Genomic DNA, 17,848 nt, shown 5'->3' with positions numbered 1-17,848 from the left:
CGGTTATTAATAGAACATGCTGCAGGGACAGATTCATCACCCAGAGACTCCCTATGCTGTGGAACAAAATCCCGGTACATGTGAGGTAGAGCACCTCGCTGGCCTTGTTCAAGAGGAATCTTGACCAATGGATGGGAGATCGCAGATATGCCCCAGGGATTACTCAAGTGTCACTGCTTGACAGAGGCACAGCAAAATAATAGGCATAGTTTTCTTCAAACTAAAGGGGTGGCGAAAGCCACATAACTATGGGCTAGGCTTATAAATGCCCTTGGGCAGATAGCCTAGTATGAACCTATGAACCTATAACTTTTATTGTATCTGTGTTTCTTCCTACTTTATTTTGCTTTTGCTGCCTATTCTTAAATGTACTCAACTGCATTTATTCAGCTGCATTTATTACTGCTTGTTAGTAGCCTGATTAAATTGTAACTGTTATTCTAAGTCTTTTGGTTTAAGCACTTTTACTTCAGACCAGTTGTTTTACATTAAGAAGGTTTGTGGTCTGCACTCTTGTGGCAGGACAGGTAGCTTACATCCTTCTAAGTTAAGAGTTGCTGATTGAAGGCTGTGTCTGTTATTCTAAAAGTGTATTAGTTCTGGTTTAAGCACTTGGCCTTCAGGCCAGTTATTTTACAATAAGAAGGTTTGTGGTCTGCACTCTTGTGGGAGAAGAGGGTAGATTCTGCTCTTCTGAGCTGAGTATTTCTGGTTAAAGGTTACTGTGCCTGCTTTTTTTAACTGTTTCTTTCTGAAATTGGTGTGCCTTGTTTGCTATAGCATGGACTAGATTCAGACCTGCTGAATCTAGCTTTGTTTGTATAACTGGAGCACTAATCCAGGCCATCTTTTTTTGGAGAAGGTTCCCCTGCACCCTAGTGGCAGGAGTGTGCAGCTAGAACTTGTCTGATTGAAGACTGCTGGAACAGAGCTCAGTTTTGAGCTTATTTATTGGTTAATTTGTTTAAATCAGTTTACTCGTTTGCTACTGTTATATTAAAACAAACAAAAACGTTCTAGCTTGTTTTCCCAAAACAGCTCCAGTACTTAATAATGATCATCCCTCCTGGCATGTCTAACGGTCAGTTCCCTGTGCTTTCTCCTATTAAGCTGGTGAACTTGGGCATTATGAGGCAGTGTAGCAACTGCCTCATGTACACAGACAATCCTCTCCTCTTATTTCCCAACACTCAGACTTGTGAGAAATGTACTTGTATATCCTAACTGGAAGACATACACTCTCCAGCCAAGACCAGAATAGCTGATCAAGAGGAGAATGTCAACAAAGGCACCACACCACATGGAACACATAGCCCTCCAGAACGCCCACCATCACAGCTCTAACATAAAAATACAAACCACACACCCACCTTCGAGGAGGCTCTCAACAGAAATGTACCCAAACAGCAGACACCTCCAAATCAGAAACACACTCGACCACCATAACACAGCACAAATCACTACACACATAGCTCACCTACACAGTGTGCCCCTCAACCTAAGGCCCTAAGGCAAAACAGCTTGCCTAAAACACTAATCATAGGTGACTCGACAGGCACACTGATGTCCCACTCACTAGGTTGAATAAGGAGAAGGTAACAGTCAGCTGTCTGTCGGGTGCCAGGATACAACACATAACACACGCACTAAGGTCACTCCACAACAAGAACGACTCTGTTGTTGTCCATGTGGGTGTGAATGACCTCAGATGTACCTCCTTGAACTACATAAAAAAGAGACATGGAGGAGCTCTCGGATTATGTGGCCCAGGCAAGTATGAACCTAGCCCTTAGCAGCATCCTACCATTGCACAGGATGATACCGCAGTACAAGCAGAAAATGACTGACTTCAACAATTGGCCAAGTTTCTGGTATCATTCTAATGGGATCCAGTATCTGTCTGCTTGGGATGACATGACTGACAGACCTCGATGTTTTGCCAGAGATGGCCTGCATCCGTCACCCCTAGGTTTCCGGATACTGGCTAAGGCTCTTGCCACCCCTACAGTAACATTTTTAGACGGTGTTCCAAAGACCAAATTACCACCGTAACAGCTATAAATAAATGCAATGCGAGGGTCATGCTTGCTCAATGCTAGAAGTCTAAATCTCAAGATGCACTCACTCAAAGGACTCCTCAAAATGGAGAACATTGATATTTGTGCTGTAATGGAGACGTGGTTTAAAGCAGCAGGAACCACCCCTGCGCTACCAGCCTATAACTCATTCCACACCTTTCGGCCCCATAAAATGGACTGAAGCTCCAAAGGTGGTGTTGTCTCCATATTCATAAAGGATATGCACACCTCCAGACTAGTAGGCCAGCATAATGCATCAGAGATACTTCAGGTACAACTAACAGTGGGTAAGATGGCGATTCAGATCGTAGCCTGCTATAGGTCCCCAACCATGTCCCAAGACTCTCATTCCACATTCCTAAGCACCCTGGAAACTATTAGGGTCCAACCTGACACTCTCATACTGGGTGACTTCAACTACCCCTCCATCAACTGGGAAAACTACTCATGCACCAATACACTTGCCCAACGCTTCCTGAAATTCATTAATTCCAATGTGCTGGACCAGCTCATTCTTACCTCTACTAGAGGAAACAACATCCTTGACCTGGTTATTACTAACATAGGTAACTGTTGCTCAATGCCAATAGTCAATTCCTCCTTGGTTAGCTCCAACCACAAACTAATTACCATGGAAATCTGCATCTCACCCACACCACCAGCAAAGGTAACCATGAAAAACTACTCCAAAACTAACTTTGGGCTCCTGCCAGGGAGATGTGAACGATTCACCCTTAACGGGAAGGACATATCAGAGGTGGCTAACTTCACGGCACCCATGCAAATGGAAAATAGGTACATGATCGCTGAATCATACACCAATGCATTGTACGAACACGTACATAATTACAAGTAAATAGTCATACCCAACAGAACCAAGACCCTCCCCTCCAGAAAAAGGAAGCCAATCTGGTGGTCCCCTGCCATTAACAAACTTTACAACAGAAGGAAGAAACTGTTGCAGAAAAAGGTGAAGTCCCAAGACTGGAAAAACTCCCTTATTAGCCTCAAAAAAAGTTGAGATCCCTCATCAAAACCTCTAAAGCTAGCTATGAAGGCAGAATTGTGGCAGACACTAAACAACCACAAAGCTTTCTACAGTTATATCAAGAATCTCCATGGCAATATCAAGATTTGCTCTGAGTTACTGCACAATGGTACCCCCTATACTGAGCCAACAGATATTGCCAACATACTGGTCGACAGATTCAATGCCAACTTTACCCCTCTCTCTCTCCCCCCCTAAAGGACCAATCACAATACAGGAAGAATGCCAGGCACCCAGCATTACTGCAGCACAGGTTAAAGCTACATTGGCCAAGGCCAAGAATACAGCTTCCATGGAACCCAACAATAACTCTGGCTGTGTTCTACATGAACTACAAAGTAAACTGGCACCACACCTGCGTGCCCTGTTCAATCACAGCCACACTTCAGGCTTTGTCCCTACAGAATGGCACACTGGTACAGTCATCCCTCTCCACAAAGGGGGAGAGACTACAGACCCTGGGGAATTATCGCCCCATTAGCCTGACAAGTCTGATATGTAAGGCTATGGAGAGCATCATCATGGACCTAATTAGCAAGGATATAGGGAATCTCCAAACTCTGGATCCCACGTAATTTGGTTTTGTGAAGGGTAGATCACGCCTGCTCAACTTGGTTGACTAAGTCAGTTACCAGAGCTGTGGATGAGGGCAAGGCAAGTTCATACAGCCTACCTCGATCTGGCCAAGGCCTTTGATACCATTCCCCAATCAGGAATTACTGATAGACCCACCAAACTAGGCATCAACCCCTATATCACTAGGTGGGTTGCAAATTGGCTCAGAGACAGAATCCACAGTGTGAAAGTAGCAGACTCCAAGTCAGAGTGCCGATCAGTCACAAATGGAATCCCACAGGGTTCGGTCCTGGGACCTCTCCTGTTTGGCATCTACTTTTCAGAAGTCCAGGCCAACACAGAGGGACTATGGCTGACCAAGTTTGCCAACGATTGCAAGCTGGGAGCCATTATTAACTCCCCAAGTGATGTAGACATCCTACAGAAAGGCCTCACTGAGACCAACGACTGGTGTCAAAACCATGGCCTTAAGCTAAATGCCAAAAAATGTGTCATCATTCCCTTTGGGAAAAACTCAGTTCCCACTAAATTACCACATTGATGGTAGCTCACTGAACACTGAAAGCATTCTAAAAGATCTGGGGACACAGGTTGACAGCAACCTCTCCATCGACCACCACATTGTCACTGTGGTCAGAAAGTCCTTCTATGTGGCATATCTCATTAGCAAGGCTTTTGCATTCAGGAAGAAAGTGGTCATTATCTCTCTCTTCCCTCAGACCAATCATCGAGTATAATGCCCCATTTGGCATGTACCTCACTAAACACCTGCAACAGCTGGAAAGGCCACAAAAGTACCTCACAAGTAGACCTTAAACACATGCCCTACATGGACAGACTCAAAACACTCCAGCTTTTCTCTGTCTCATATAAGAGGCGATCTCTGCTTACCTTACAAAGCCATGTCTGACCCAGCCCGGTTAGAAATGTTTCACCTAAAGAAATCCCAATCCCTCCACACCACACGCTCCAGGGACCTCAACCTCATTACCACAATCAACAGAACATGCTGGAGGGACAGGCTCATAACCCAGAGACTGCCCATCCTCTGAAACAGACTTCCCATACATGTCAAGCAGAGCACATCACTGGCTCTTTTCAAGAGAAATCTTGAGTGGATGGGAAATAGAAAGTTCACCCAGGGGATCACTCCAGTGGCTCTACTTCATAGAGGCACCAGGAACTAATGGCAGCATGATGCCAGGGAACTTCTATGGGCTAGACTTGTAAAGGCTACAGGGCTGTTGGCCTAGTACACACCTATACATTTTAAAGGACATATAAACAGGAGTTTATTAAGTATACAACATTACTATACTAGGTTTTGTTGGATTGACATGCCTGCTACAAAATAGCAAAGTGCTCCATAACCAGTCGTTTTACATTAGGAACATTTGTGGTCTACAGCCTTGTGGCAGGAGAGTGTAGTCTATACCTTCTATGCTGGGAATTGCTGGTGAATTGCTGTATTATTTAAAATGCTGTTGTGACTGATTTTATGAACTTTTAAATTTCTAGTACTTCTGCATTTACAGCAGAGGCTAGATTCAGACTAGCTGAATCTAGACTGTTTGGTATCACTTGAGCACTAAAACCAGCTCTTCATTGAGATACTGAAATAGCCGAGGCATCCGTTGCTTCAACTAACTACAAGTGCCTGCTTTTGCTCTAATATTACACTTTTAACTTGTATTTGCATTCCACTGTCTGACTTGTCTGAACTATATTTTGTCACATTTTACTGTACACTGTACTAGCTCAGCTGTAGCACTGCCCACTTCAGAATTTGCTATTTCTGGGTCTGTTCTGCAACATCTGAGCATTAACTTCAAGCCACCTTTGTTTTTGAAGCCCCTTCTGCACCCTTGTGTGAGGAGAGTGCTCTCTGTGTCCCATCTAATCGAAGGTGATTGGACTAGAGCTTAGAGAGTGCGTTCTTATTGGCTACATTGAGTTAAAAAGGTATTTTCTTGTTTTATTCAAGCCCTGCATTTACATTTGTTTGTGTGTAGCACTCCATTGTGCATTGCCACTTAGTGGTGGTTACCATTGGTAGTTATAGACGCAAACGTCTTGTCTGTTAAATTTTCCAGTAGCACTTTGCTTGTGGTCCTCCAGAGGTTTTTCATAGCCCTGCTCTACTATCAGGTGAACACTAAGCCTAGCCTCTGAGTACCAACACATCTCTCATCCACTAGACACTCCTAAGTGTGACCTCTTTTTCCTGACTATATAAATTTACCTATCACTATGGACAGACAATTTCCCAAAGTTTCTCCAGCCAGCTTGGTCAACATGAGCATCCTGAGGCAGTGTAGCAACTGCCTCACGTTCACCAACAACCCTCTACTCTCAGTCCACATAAACAACATGTGAGAGATGCAACTATATTAAGAAACTTAAATCCATGCTCTTTCACAAACAGTCAGTACATATAAAAAATGAGTGGGCTGCCAGCATGCACACTTCACCTCCTATTCCACCAAAACTCACATTACACATACCTACATATGCAGAGGTCCTCACCAGAAACTTACTTAAACATCAGAGACCTCCTCCCAAACACAAACACAAGCATGCTACACACACTACTTCCTCTGCAGAACACATTACACATAATAGCTCATGCACCAGTGTCTCACTGGTCAAACTCTTAAGGCAAAACACAAAATCAAACATGTTAGTCATAGGTGATTCCATCGTGAGACAAATGGATGTCCCTCTCACATGCTGGATAAGGAAAAAGTCACAGTCAGCTGTCTGTCAGGTGCCAGGATACACCACATCACACATGCACTCAAGTCTCTCAACAACAGGTACTATTAAGACTCTGTCATAGTCCGTGTTGGTGTGAACAACTGGAAATGCATCTCTCTGGACTATATGAAGAGAGACCTGACTGTGCGTCTCAGGCTGGTATGTTCCTAGCCTTAAGCAGCATTTTACCTTCACCTAAGATGATGCTGCAATAAAAGCAAAAAAATGACTGACTTCAATAACTGGATTAGCTTCTGGTGTCATTCTATAGGGATCTACTGTCTGTCAGCCTGGGATGACATGATCGACAGGGCCTTGATGCTATGCCAGAGATGGTCTTCATTTGTCACGCCTGGGATTTCGGCTACTGGCTAAGGCTCTTGCCACCCCCATAGTGCCTTTTTTAGGCAGTGTCTCAAGGACAAAATTCCCAACGTAAAAGCTCCACCTAAAAAGTTCAAGGTTATTCTGCTAAATGCTAGGAGTCTCGGCATGAAACTGCACTCACTGGAAGCTGTCCTCACCTTGGAAGACACAGACATTTGTGCAGTCACACAGACCTGGTTCAAGGCTGTGGACAGCACCCCAGCCATAACGGGTTACACCTCTTTGCACACATTCACACCTCAAACTGAAGGCCTGAAAACTAAAGGAGGCAGTGTACGAGTATTCATTAAAGATAAATACACCTCCAGTTTGGTTAAACAGTATGATTCCTCTGGATACACTTCAAGTGCAATTAACTGTTGGTAGGACACCTACTCAAGTCATTGCCCACTACAGGACCCCCTCCATGAATCAAGACACCCACTCTGCCGATATGGATCTACTTGAGTCTATCCAGACACCATGGTTTTGGGTAACTAACTACCTATCCACTGACTGGGTAAATTACTCATTGATGGCAATTTAGTCGAAAACAAAGCATTTACTGCATTTTTTCCTGTCTGTTTGCTAAAAAAACAAAAAAAAAAACAAAAAAATATTTCTCCTTTCCTAAACTTTCCTAGCTAGTTGTTCCAGTGATCAGATTTTGCTGATCCCTGGGCTTTGTATTTGGTTTCTGTGTTCCTCCATTTTCTTGTGTGGCCAGAAGTAGTTTCTTTACTCACCAGTGGGAGTGGGGAGTACTGAGCTGCTTGTTTGTCCTCAGAGGAGTGGTTAGAAGCAGCAACTTGTAATTTGTTGGCCATTTTGGGTCATTTCCTGTTTTTTCCAGCCCCCTGCTATAAAGCACGCGTTAGCTACCGTTGCACACTAGGGCAGCGCTGGTTAAGCAGATTTAAACTATTAGGGCTACCTAAAGTCCACTCTTCAAATTTTCCCTTAAAACTACCTTCCTCAAAGTATAATACTGTTCTATTTAGTGTATCCTACAACTATAAATTATCTCTACTTGACTCCCAAGTAGACTATTCTCCATCTATATAGCTAAGCACTTGCTCCTACAGTACTTATCACCCCGATACAGCACTCCTGTTATAGAAAGTACCCCAAAAGGCAAACCCCATTTCTCGGTCACCCACATCCCCCAGAACCTTTTTTTTAAAGTTTTTCTGTCTATTCCTTCTAGCATGTCGAGGGATCAGTTGCTAATGTCCTCTCCTGCTCAGCTGGTGAACCTGGGAATATTGAGGCAATGTTACAATTGCCTCATGTACACAGACAACCCTCTCCTCCTCCCACAAAACACAAATACATGCGAAAGATGCAACTATACGGCCAAACTGGAGGCTGAGCTCTCTCAACATAGGACTGGCAAGACCAGACAGGAGGAGAAGGTAACCACACACACCATAGACCCAGTCTCACATAATACCATCGCAACCTCAAATCATACACATAAACACACAAAGACATACTCGGAGGCTCAGATCAAAAATCTACCAAAACAGCAGAGGCCACCAAAGCAGACACCCAAACAACTACCACCTCAAAACACAACACCTGAAACACATAGACCACACAGTCAGTGTCAAGCAGTCACAGCCCTCAAGGCCAAACACAATGCCAGACACACTAGTCATTGGTGACTCCATAGTCAGACACACTGACGTCCCGCTCACCAGACTGAGTAAGGAGAAGGTCACAGTAAGCTGCCTGTCGGGTGCTAGAAACCGCCACATAACGCATGCACAAGTACGATTCAATCATTGTCCACGCTGGTGTTAACGACCTGAGACGTACCTCCTTGGACTACATGAAAAGAGACATAGAGGAGCTCTCTGATTATGTAGCCCAGGCAGGTATGACCCTGACCTTGAGCAGTATCCTACCTTCACCAAGAATGATGCCACAATACAGAGATAAGATGATCAGCTTTAACAATTGGCTTAAACTCTGGTGTCATTCAAAGGGGATCCAATGTCCGTCTGCCTGGGATGACATGCTGGACAAGCCACGCTGCTTCGCAAGGGACAGCTTGCACTTGTCACCCCTGGGATTCCGGATTTTGGCAAAGGCTCTTGCCACCCCCATAGTGCCTTTTTTAGGCAAGGCTCAAATTCTAAACCTACCACCCTAGAACAAAACAAAGTAAAAAAACTAAGGGTAATGCTGCTCAACGCCAGAAGTCTCAACCTCAAGATGCACGCACTCGAGGCCCTTCTCAGTATGGAGAACATCGATGTCTGTGCTGTGACAGAAACCTGGTTCAAGGCTCCTGAGAGCACCCCAGCACTATCAGGTTTTACCTCATATCATGCGTTCCGGCCCCAAAACCCGGACAATACCAAGAAAGGAAGAGGGGTATCCATATTCATCAAGGACACCCACACCTCAAGATTGGTGGCATCGCACGATGCATCGGAAACCATCCAGGTGCAATTAACCATAGGCAAGACTGCTCTTCAATTTGTAGCATGTTACAGGCCACCCTCGCAAACTCAGGAACCTCATATGGCCTTCCTGAAAACACTGGAGGGGATAAATGTATCTCCGAACACCATCATACTAGGTGACTTCAACTACCCTAATATAGACTGGGAACACTACTCAAGCCCAAACACTCTAGCCCAAAAGTTCCTGGAATTCATAAACTCAAATGCCATGGAACAACTAGTCACCATCCCCACAAGAGGAGAGAACATACTTGATCTCATCATCACGAACATGGGATCACAATGTTCAACGCCAGAAGTATACCCCTCACTGGTGAGATCTGATCACAAACTAGTCTCGCTGGAGGTCCTCATCCCGCCCCCACCCGAAATGAAAAAGACCACAGTAAAGAACTTCTCGAAAGCCGACTTCACACTTCTAACTAGTGTGGTCTCCTTTAAGGCCCCTGAGCCGGCAGTTAACATTACTCAAACCGCTGAATCACTTACAAATGCCTTCTACCAGCACCTGCAGGGCTGCATGGATCAGGCAATCCCAAGCAAAACAAAGACTCTTTGTACCAAAGGCAAGCGTCCAGTCTGGTGGACCCCAGCCATAAACAAACTCTACAACAAGAGGAAAAAGCTACTACAGGATAGAGCAAAATCCTTAAAAGGTAAGACACCGCTGATCACTATAAGTAAAAAGCTGAGAGCTCTCATAAAATCATCCAAAGCTAATTTTGAGAAAAAAATAGCTAAGGACTCTAAAGACAACCATAAGGCATTCTTTAGCTATGTCAGAAACCTAGGAGGAAACTCCCAGATATGCTCAGAATTAGTTCAAAATGATGTGAAGATTACTGATCCTACAGACATTGCCAACATACTGGCTGACAGGTTCAGTGCAAACTTCTCCCCTAAAGGAGAGTTATCTATACCAAATGATTGTAGCCCCCCAAACATCTCTAATGCCCAGGTGAGAACTGCTCTCTCCAAAGCAAAGAACACAGCATCCATGGGACCTGATGGTGTCCCCGGCTGTGTGCTCCATGAACTCAACGAGGAATTAAACCCACAGTTAGGACAGCTGTTTAATCTTAGTCTCGCCTCGGATACGCACCAGGAGTGGCGCACAGCGACTGTGGTCCCACTCCACAAAGGCGGCGCCTCCACCAACCCTGGAAATTACCGTCCCATTAGCTTGACAAGCCTTATCTGCAAAGCCATGGAGAGGATCATAATGGATCTCATAAATAAAGACATAGGGAATTTGCAGACTTTGGATCCAACCCAGTTTGGCTTTGTCAAAGGCAGATCATGCCTTTTAAACTTGGTCGACTTTTGAAACAGTCACCAAGGCCATTGATGAGGAAAGGCAGTCCATACAGCCTACCTAGACCTGGCGAAGGCTTTGATACAATACCCCACTCGGGTATCATTGAAAAACTCATCAACTTAAATGTAAACCCATACATTACAAGATGGGTTGCAAACTGGCTGAGCGACAGAACCCACAGGGTCAGAGTTGCTGGCGCCATGTCAGACTCAAAGCCTGTCACAAGTGGTGTCCCACAGGGCTCAGTCCTGGGCCCACTCTTGTTTGGCATCTACTTTTCTGAAGTACAAGCAAACACAGGAGGGTTATGGCTGACAAAGTTTGCAGATGACTGCAAACTGGGCGCTGTAGTTGAAAACACATCAGACACAGATATCCTTCAGAAGGGTCTCACAGAAACGGATAACTGGTGCCAGAGCCATGGCCTTAAGTTAAATGCCAAGAAATGCATAGTCATACCCTTCGGGAAAAATAAGGTTACCCCTAGCTACCATATAGGTGGCAATCCCCTGAACACAGAAGAAGTTATTAGGGACCTGGGAACCCAGGTTGACAGTGGCCTTTCATTCGACACTCATATTGCTAAGGTGGTTAGGAAGACCTTCTACATTGCCCACCTTATCATGAAGGGATTCACATCCAGATCAAGGGAAGTCATAGTCTCCCTATACTCATCACTCATCAGACCAATGATCGAGTACAATGCCCCATTCGGAATGTATCTGACCCGACACTTGCAGCAGCTGGAGAGGCCACAAAAGTTGCTCACCAAAAGGATAAAGGGTCTCAAAAATCTGTCTTATGCTGCCCGACTGAAAGAACTCCAGTTATATTCCGTTGCATACCGCTTGCTCAGAGGTGACCTATGCCTGACATACAAGGCCATGTCAAACCCAGATTTGATGAACATGCTTCATCTCAAAAAATCTAGATCCCTCAGAGCCACAAGGGCGGGAGACTTAAACCTCGACACGGTTATTAATAGGACATGCTGGAGGGATAGATTCATCACCCAAAGACTCCCTATGCTGTGGAACAAAATCCCGGTTTATGTGAGGCAGAGCACCTCGCTGGCCTTGTTCAAGAGGAATCTTGACCAATGGATGGGAGATCGCAGATACACCCCAGGGGTTACCTCAGTGTCACTGCTCGACAGAGACACAGCTAAATAATGGGCATAGTTTCTCCAAACTAAAGGGGTGGCGTAAGCCACAAAACTAAGGGCTAGGCTTATAAATGCCCTCGGGCAGATAGCCTAGTATGAACCTATGAACCTATGAACTCATGCTCAAACTCACTTGCCCAAAGGTTCTTTGATTTCGTTAACTCCAACATACTGGACTGGCCGGTTGAACCCCTCCTTCAACAAGGGGTGCCAACATCCTGGATCTGGTGCTTACCAATATGGGGAACCACTGTAGCACCCCCACTGTAAGGTCCTCCCTGGTGAGATCTAACCACAAATCGGTCTCATTCAAAGTAACTATCACACATCACCCCCCCCCCCAGCAGCAACTAAACTAAACAACTTCTCCAAAGCAGATTATAACCTCTTACAGGATGGTATAAATATCTTCACTGCACCTCCTCCCTCAGATGGAACTGGCAACTATGCTGAGCTCTACACCAATGCTTTATACAAACACCTGTACAACTGCACTGACTTGGCCATACCTGATAGGACCAAAACAAGCTCCTCAAGGAAGAGCAAACCTGCCTGGTGGACAACTGCCATTAACAGGCTTTACAACAGGAAGAAATTGCTAGGAGTAAGAGGGAGTGAGCCCTCCTAAACCGGAAACTCTCCCACCTCAGCTTAAACAAGCAAATAAGACTTCTTGTGAAGTCTTCAAAAGCAAATTACAAGTCCAAATTAGCTTGTTCAACAAAGGACAACCACAAGGCATTCTATAGTTACATCTGTAACCTAAAAGTAAGGGCGCAGATTTGTGCAGTATTAGTAGTTAATGGTACCACATACACTGAGCTTGTGGACACAGCTATCCTGTTGGCCGACAGGTTCTGTGAAAACTTCACTCCCCTGTACCTGACACATGTACCCTATGACATCTCTACCACCTGCCCCCTACCTTGTATATCTAAAGGTCAGGTTGTTAAGGCCACAAACACAGCATCTATGGGACCTGATAACATCCCAGGCTGCATCCTACATGGGCTCCATCATGAATTAGCTCTTAGATCATAATCTAAAGCACAGTTTTCAAACTAGCTGAATGGAAAACAGCCACCATTATTCCCTTGCACAAAGGTGGTGCTTCCACTCACCCCAGGAACTATAGACCTATTAGCCTGACTAGCCTTATCTGCAAGGCCATACAGCGAATCATCGGGGACCTTATCAAAAAAGATATAGCTAATCTCCAAACATTTGACCCTACTCAGTTTGGATTTATCAGAGGGAGATCATGCCTGTTAAACCTGCTGGACTTCTGCGAGATGATCACCAAGGAACTGGACGAGGGGAATCTTTGCATACAAACTACCTGGACTTAGCCAAGGCATTTGACGCTATTCCCCCACACAGGCATCATTGACAAACTCACCCAACTAGGCATCAACCCTTATATTGTTATATGGGTCGCTAACTGGCTCACTGATAGAACATGTATAGTCAAAATAGGGGACTCAACCTCCAACAGCAGACCTGTAACCGGTGGTGTTCCACAGGGTTCAGTCCTGGGACCTCTAGTGTTTGGAATCTATTTCTCCAAAGTACAAGCAAAAACTAAGTCTGTGGTTGACAAAATTTGCTGAAGACTGTAAATTGGGAGCAGTCACAGACTCTCCAAATGTCAATATCCTACAAGAGGGTCTTAAACAAATTACAGGTGCCAAAGTCATGGCCATGAAAAAAAAAAAAAAAATATATATATATATATATATATATATATATATATATATTATCATCCCTTTTGGTAAAAGTGATGCTCCTGCTAACTATCACATCAATAGCAACACCTTAAGTATGCACTCAGTGGTGAAAGACCTGGGCACACAGGTTGGCAGCAACCTTACCTTTGACCACCATGTCTCCAGCAGTGGTAAGGGCATTCTATACTGCTCATCTCGTAAGGGCATTGTCTCTAGAAAAAGAGAGGTTATAACATCCCTGTACTCTTCCTTCGTCAGGCCAATAATTGAGTACAACACCCCTTTTGGTATGCACCTTTCTAAGCACACGCAGCAACTGGAGAAACCACAAAGGTTCTTCATAAGGAAAATTCAAGGTCTTCAGCATCTGTCCTATGGGGATAGTCTGAAATCACTGGCACTTTATTCTGTTTCATACAAACTATTCAGAGGTGATCTCTGCCTTGCATACAAGGTAATCTCTGACCCTGCATTATTGGAAATACTGCATATCCATAAGTCAAATGGTACACAGGTTACTCACTCTAAAGACCTTAACCTGGTATGTGACATTAATAAAACCTTCTGGAGGGACAAATATGTCTCCCAGAGGTTACCACACCTTTGGAACAGACTCCCACTTTATTCTCAGAGCACCTCACTGTCCCTCTTCAAATAAAATCTGGACGATTGGATGTGTGACAGTAAATTTCACCTAGCGGGTTCCACCTGTGTCCCTCCTGGACAGAGGCAATAAGTGCTGATCGTGGAAATAAGTGTAAGAACTTGGCTAGGCTTGTAAGGACCCTAGGGCCATTAGCCTAGTAACTCCCTATAAACATAGAAGACAACTTGCTGTGGTTGGGAGCCCCAGCGATCACAAGGTTTGCTAGTGCCAAAAGCCATCTAAGGAGGGAAAACAATATGACCAAAGGCTAGAGAAACTAAATCTCTTCTCACCTGAAACTACATGGAACAGACAGGGGTCAGGATACTGGTTCACAAGATCCTGCCAGGGAGATGTGAACGATTCATCCTTAACAGGAAGGACATATTGGGAAGGAGAGAGTATAACAGCAGATTTCTGGGATTAATTACTCTCTAGACCTCCAAAGGTTATGAACCCACTGAATGCACTACTGGAATGTTGAGCCATGACAAGTGTGAGCTGAGAGAGGCAGCTACCTGAGGCGCAAGTAGTTATTTAGGGATGCAACCAGAGCTTGAGTCTTAAGCTCCAATTGGCTCCCAATCTGGCTTTATCAGTAAAGCATTTAAGCAGCCATTTTCACAAACAATGACAATGCTCGATTGACAAGATTATTTAGTGTGTATGTGTTATACGAAGTCTAGCAAAGCCTTGCTTTTAAATTATTACTTTTAACTACATTTTTACGGATACCCAGAAGAATAAATGTATGTGTCCCAGCATGAGGCACTTAATACAGACTATATAAAACTTATTGCTCCTGCCACTAAGCAAACATACTGTAATATTTCGACAGCCGCACCTCCTCCAATACTCTCTGCAGTACTTTCTGGTCCCCATACAGTCAAGCCTTACAACTGAAACATTGAAAAATAAAGAGTCTACAACATACCAGGCCACATCTCAAACTCATGAACGGCAGTGTTAACTAGAAACTGAAAAATAACCAGTACCAATGAGACGACATAAAGCCAGTAGACTTATGATGCCACATAATAGCAATGACTAAAATAAACATGCCCGAGATCTTTTCAAGAGGGTTTACACTTCCAGCAAGCAACAATTATTCTTTTTTGCCAGACATCATTATTTTTTTACTTATAATGCCCACTTTCAACCATACATCTGCATACACAAAACAGATTAGTCAGCAGTGACTAGCCTTGGGTTATAATTATGTTGCCCTCTGTAGATGTTATACATCTGGTTAAGCCAAAGTGTGATTTCTCATAATAGTGTCATATAGAGTAAAATGAAACATACCTTAAGATCTTCAGTTTAGCCAAATTCTTATGTGCACATAGCACCATGGAACAGTTCATATTTAAAAAAAAAAACATATTTGTTGTCAATAGGTTTGCTTACTTGTGGAATACCTGCCTAAGAACCTTGCATGCTCAATATATATTCCCAAATATAAAAAAACAACTTCAGGTAAACACTGTACTCAAGTTGAGCTCCTGCAAACAGGAAGGTACCACTTTGCTTGCATGCACAGTTCAGTAACAGGTTAAAATCTATTCTGTAGAACAGAAACAGACTCTGTATGAGAAGTTCAAATATCCAAGCATTTTATTTCTGTTTGTGGATTTATAAAACACATTTTACCCAGTAAGTAAATTTGACAGCGGAACCACATCAGATGCTCACTCAACATGTTATAAAATGGCTGTTATCGAGTATAATCAACGATTTTAAATGCTGCGAGACATACTTCCTGTAAACTTCAACACTGCATATTCTGATGCGTAATTGCTCAGCAAGGAAAATTTAACTAAACGTGAATTCAGTTTTATAGCTACAAAAACAAAATTCTAACCTTTAACACTTTTAAATATGCTTTCAAACGTTGTCGTGTGATCTGGGTACACTTGATTTCATCCAATAACTTTCTTTGCATATAATAACGGAACAACAAAAGAAAAATGCACCAGCTGTTTGAACCTTGAACCTAGATGAGACTCTCTACAGAGGAAAAACGCAACTAACTCCTCCCAAAGTGACGTAAAATACCCTTAGCTGAGCAGAAAAGCAGAAAAAGGATGGGAGAATATTTAACAGAACAAGAATTACCGTATGCAGTTTTAAAACATGCAGTGCAGATAAATTGATTTAAACTTTGTCAGCAATCAAATGAACGAAGTTGCAACAAGAAAGAAGATAAAATGAGTAATTATAACTTACATCTGAAACATTTTAAACTGTCTACTAAAGCTAGAAGCAGTAACTCACTACGTAAGCCAAAATAAATGCCAAATTCTGGACATGTCAAGAAGTGTTATTTGCATATGGATCTCTATGGGTACAGCTGAAGTGTGTGTATTTGCGTATGTGTATTGTATTGTTCTCTATCTAACTACCAAACTAAAAAGACAGTAAATGCATATATTAATAACATGTAAAATGAACATGTGTCGATGTAACAAACTTCCCTTGTTGAGAGAGCAGTACCGTAAGTAATGGGAGGCGCCTGTAATCCAGAATGTAATCTTTTGTTAAATTTGTCTTTTACTGCTATACAGTTGCTCTGAACTGTCCATATTTTGATTGGCTTCAAAGAACAATGTTAGACAGAGAAAGATAACAAGAGAGACTAAAATGAAACGAAATTGCTAGAAAAGAATTAGCAGAATATCTGCATTATTGGAGCCACTGTGGAAACAACAGACCACCAACTGCTAAAAAATAATTAGGCATAAAGAGCACATAAACTTTGACTACTCATTGTAGGATCCAGACTTGTATAGACATAGGAGAAGAATGTTGGGGAGGGAGTGGAGTGGCAATGTCTCAGTGCCTAAAAGGTTAGATAAATGGAGCAGAACTTTAGGGAATAGCTGTACATGGAGGGAGACAGTGTAAGGGAGGGTGTACAGTGGAAAATGGCAAAGTATGGGGAGAATCACTGTTGAGATGCACAAAGGTAGGAGAAAAAGGTTTACAGCTGTGCAAAGTTATTACTCACATTTGAACACCACGGTGCCACGCTCCAAGACGCCATTATGCTGCCAGTTGTCCATAAGAGAAGTTATAGCCTCCCTGATTTACAGAGTACTTCAGCAGATGCAAAGTTTGTATCCGGCTTATTTGTTATTAGCAAACCACTTACATATGTTTTATGGATCTTCACCTCAAGTTCCAGTACCTGGCACATCTTCAGTATTAACTGAAACATTTTACCAGTATCTTCTCAGCTTGGGTGACCAATGTCTACAGTGCAATGACACAGTCGGGAATTTTCTATCAATTCAAAACAACAAATTCAAAATTAGTCTTACAGCTAATTAACAAAATAAGACCAAGTGCAATTGTTTACAACTATGTGAACTGCTAACATTCCACAGTTAATTAAATTATCTTGTTAACGTCTTTACACATGTATTTCTGGGTGTAAGATATTTCACTTGTACTGATATTATGCATTTGTTGTTGAAGTTTTTCTGAAAAAGAATTCTGGATCCAGTCTAATTCATTTACAGAAATAAATAGCAGTGGGTTAGCAAGATGGATTGTTGTGTGTTAGGGATGGTAGGGTTCAAATTTGCATATGTCTGTTAGGTTGACAGGTTGGTTCTGATTACAAATGTTGTCACTGGTGAAGTCTTTGGCCTTGCGTCTGATAGAAAAAGCAAGCTACAAATTGCTAACATT

General features: G+C 43.2%; 1 protein-coding gene across 1 annotated transcript in view; it reads right to left on the bottom strand.

The window, feature by feature from the left end:
- The window catches only part of LOC122790811, a 112,749-nt gene extending 96,635 nt beyond the window's left edge, over positions 1 to 16,114 (bottom strand). The window contains exon 1 of the mRNA XM_044058436.1: positions 16,017 to 16,114. The gene's annotated coding sequence lies outside the window, so the exon portion shown is untranslated. The remainder of the gene's footprint in view (positions 1 to 16,016) is intronic.
- Positions 16,115 to 17,848: the final 1,734 nt, after the last annotated feature.

This window comes from Protopterus annectens, chromosome 16.part0, assembly GCF_019279795.1.
Source record: "Protopterus annectens isolate FY-2018-M chromosome 16.part0, PAN1.0, whole genome shotgun sequence".
Taxonomy (NCBI): Eukaryota; Metazoa; Chordata; order Ceratodontiformes; family Protopteridae; genus Protopterus; species Protopterus annectens.
The sequence above is the reverse complement of the archived record's forward strand: the minus strand, read 5'-3'. Positions and strand labels throughout refer to the sequence as shown.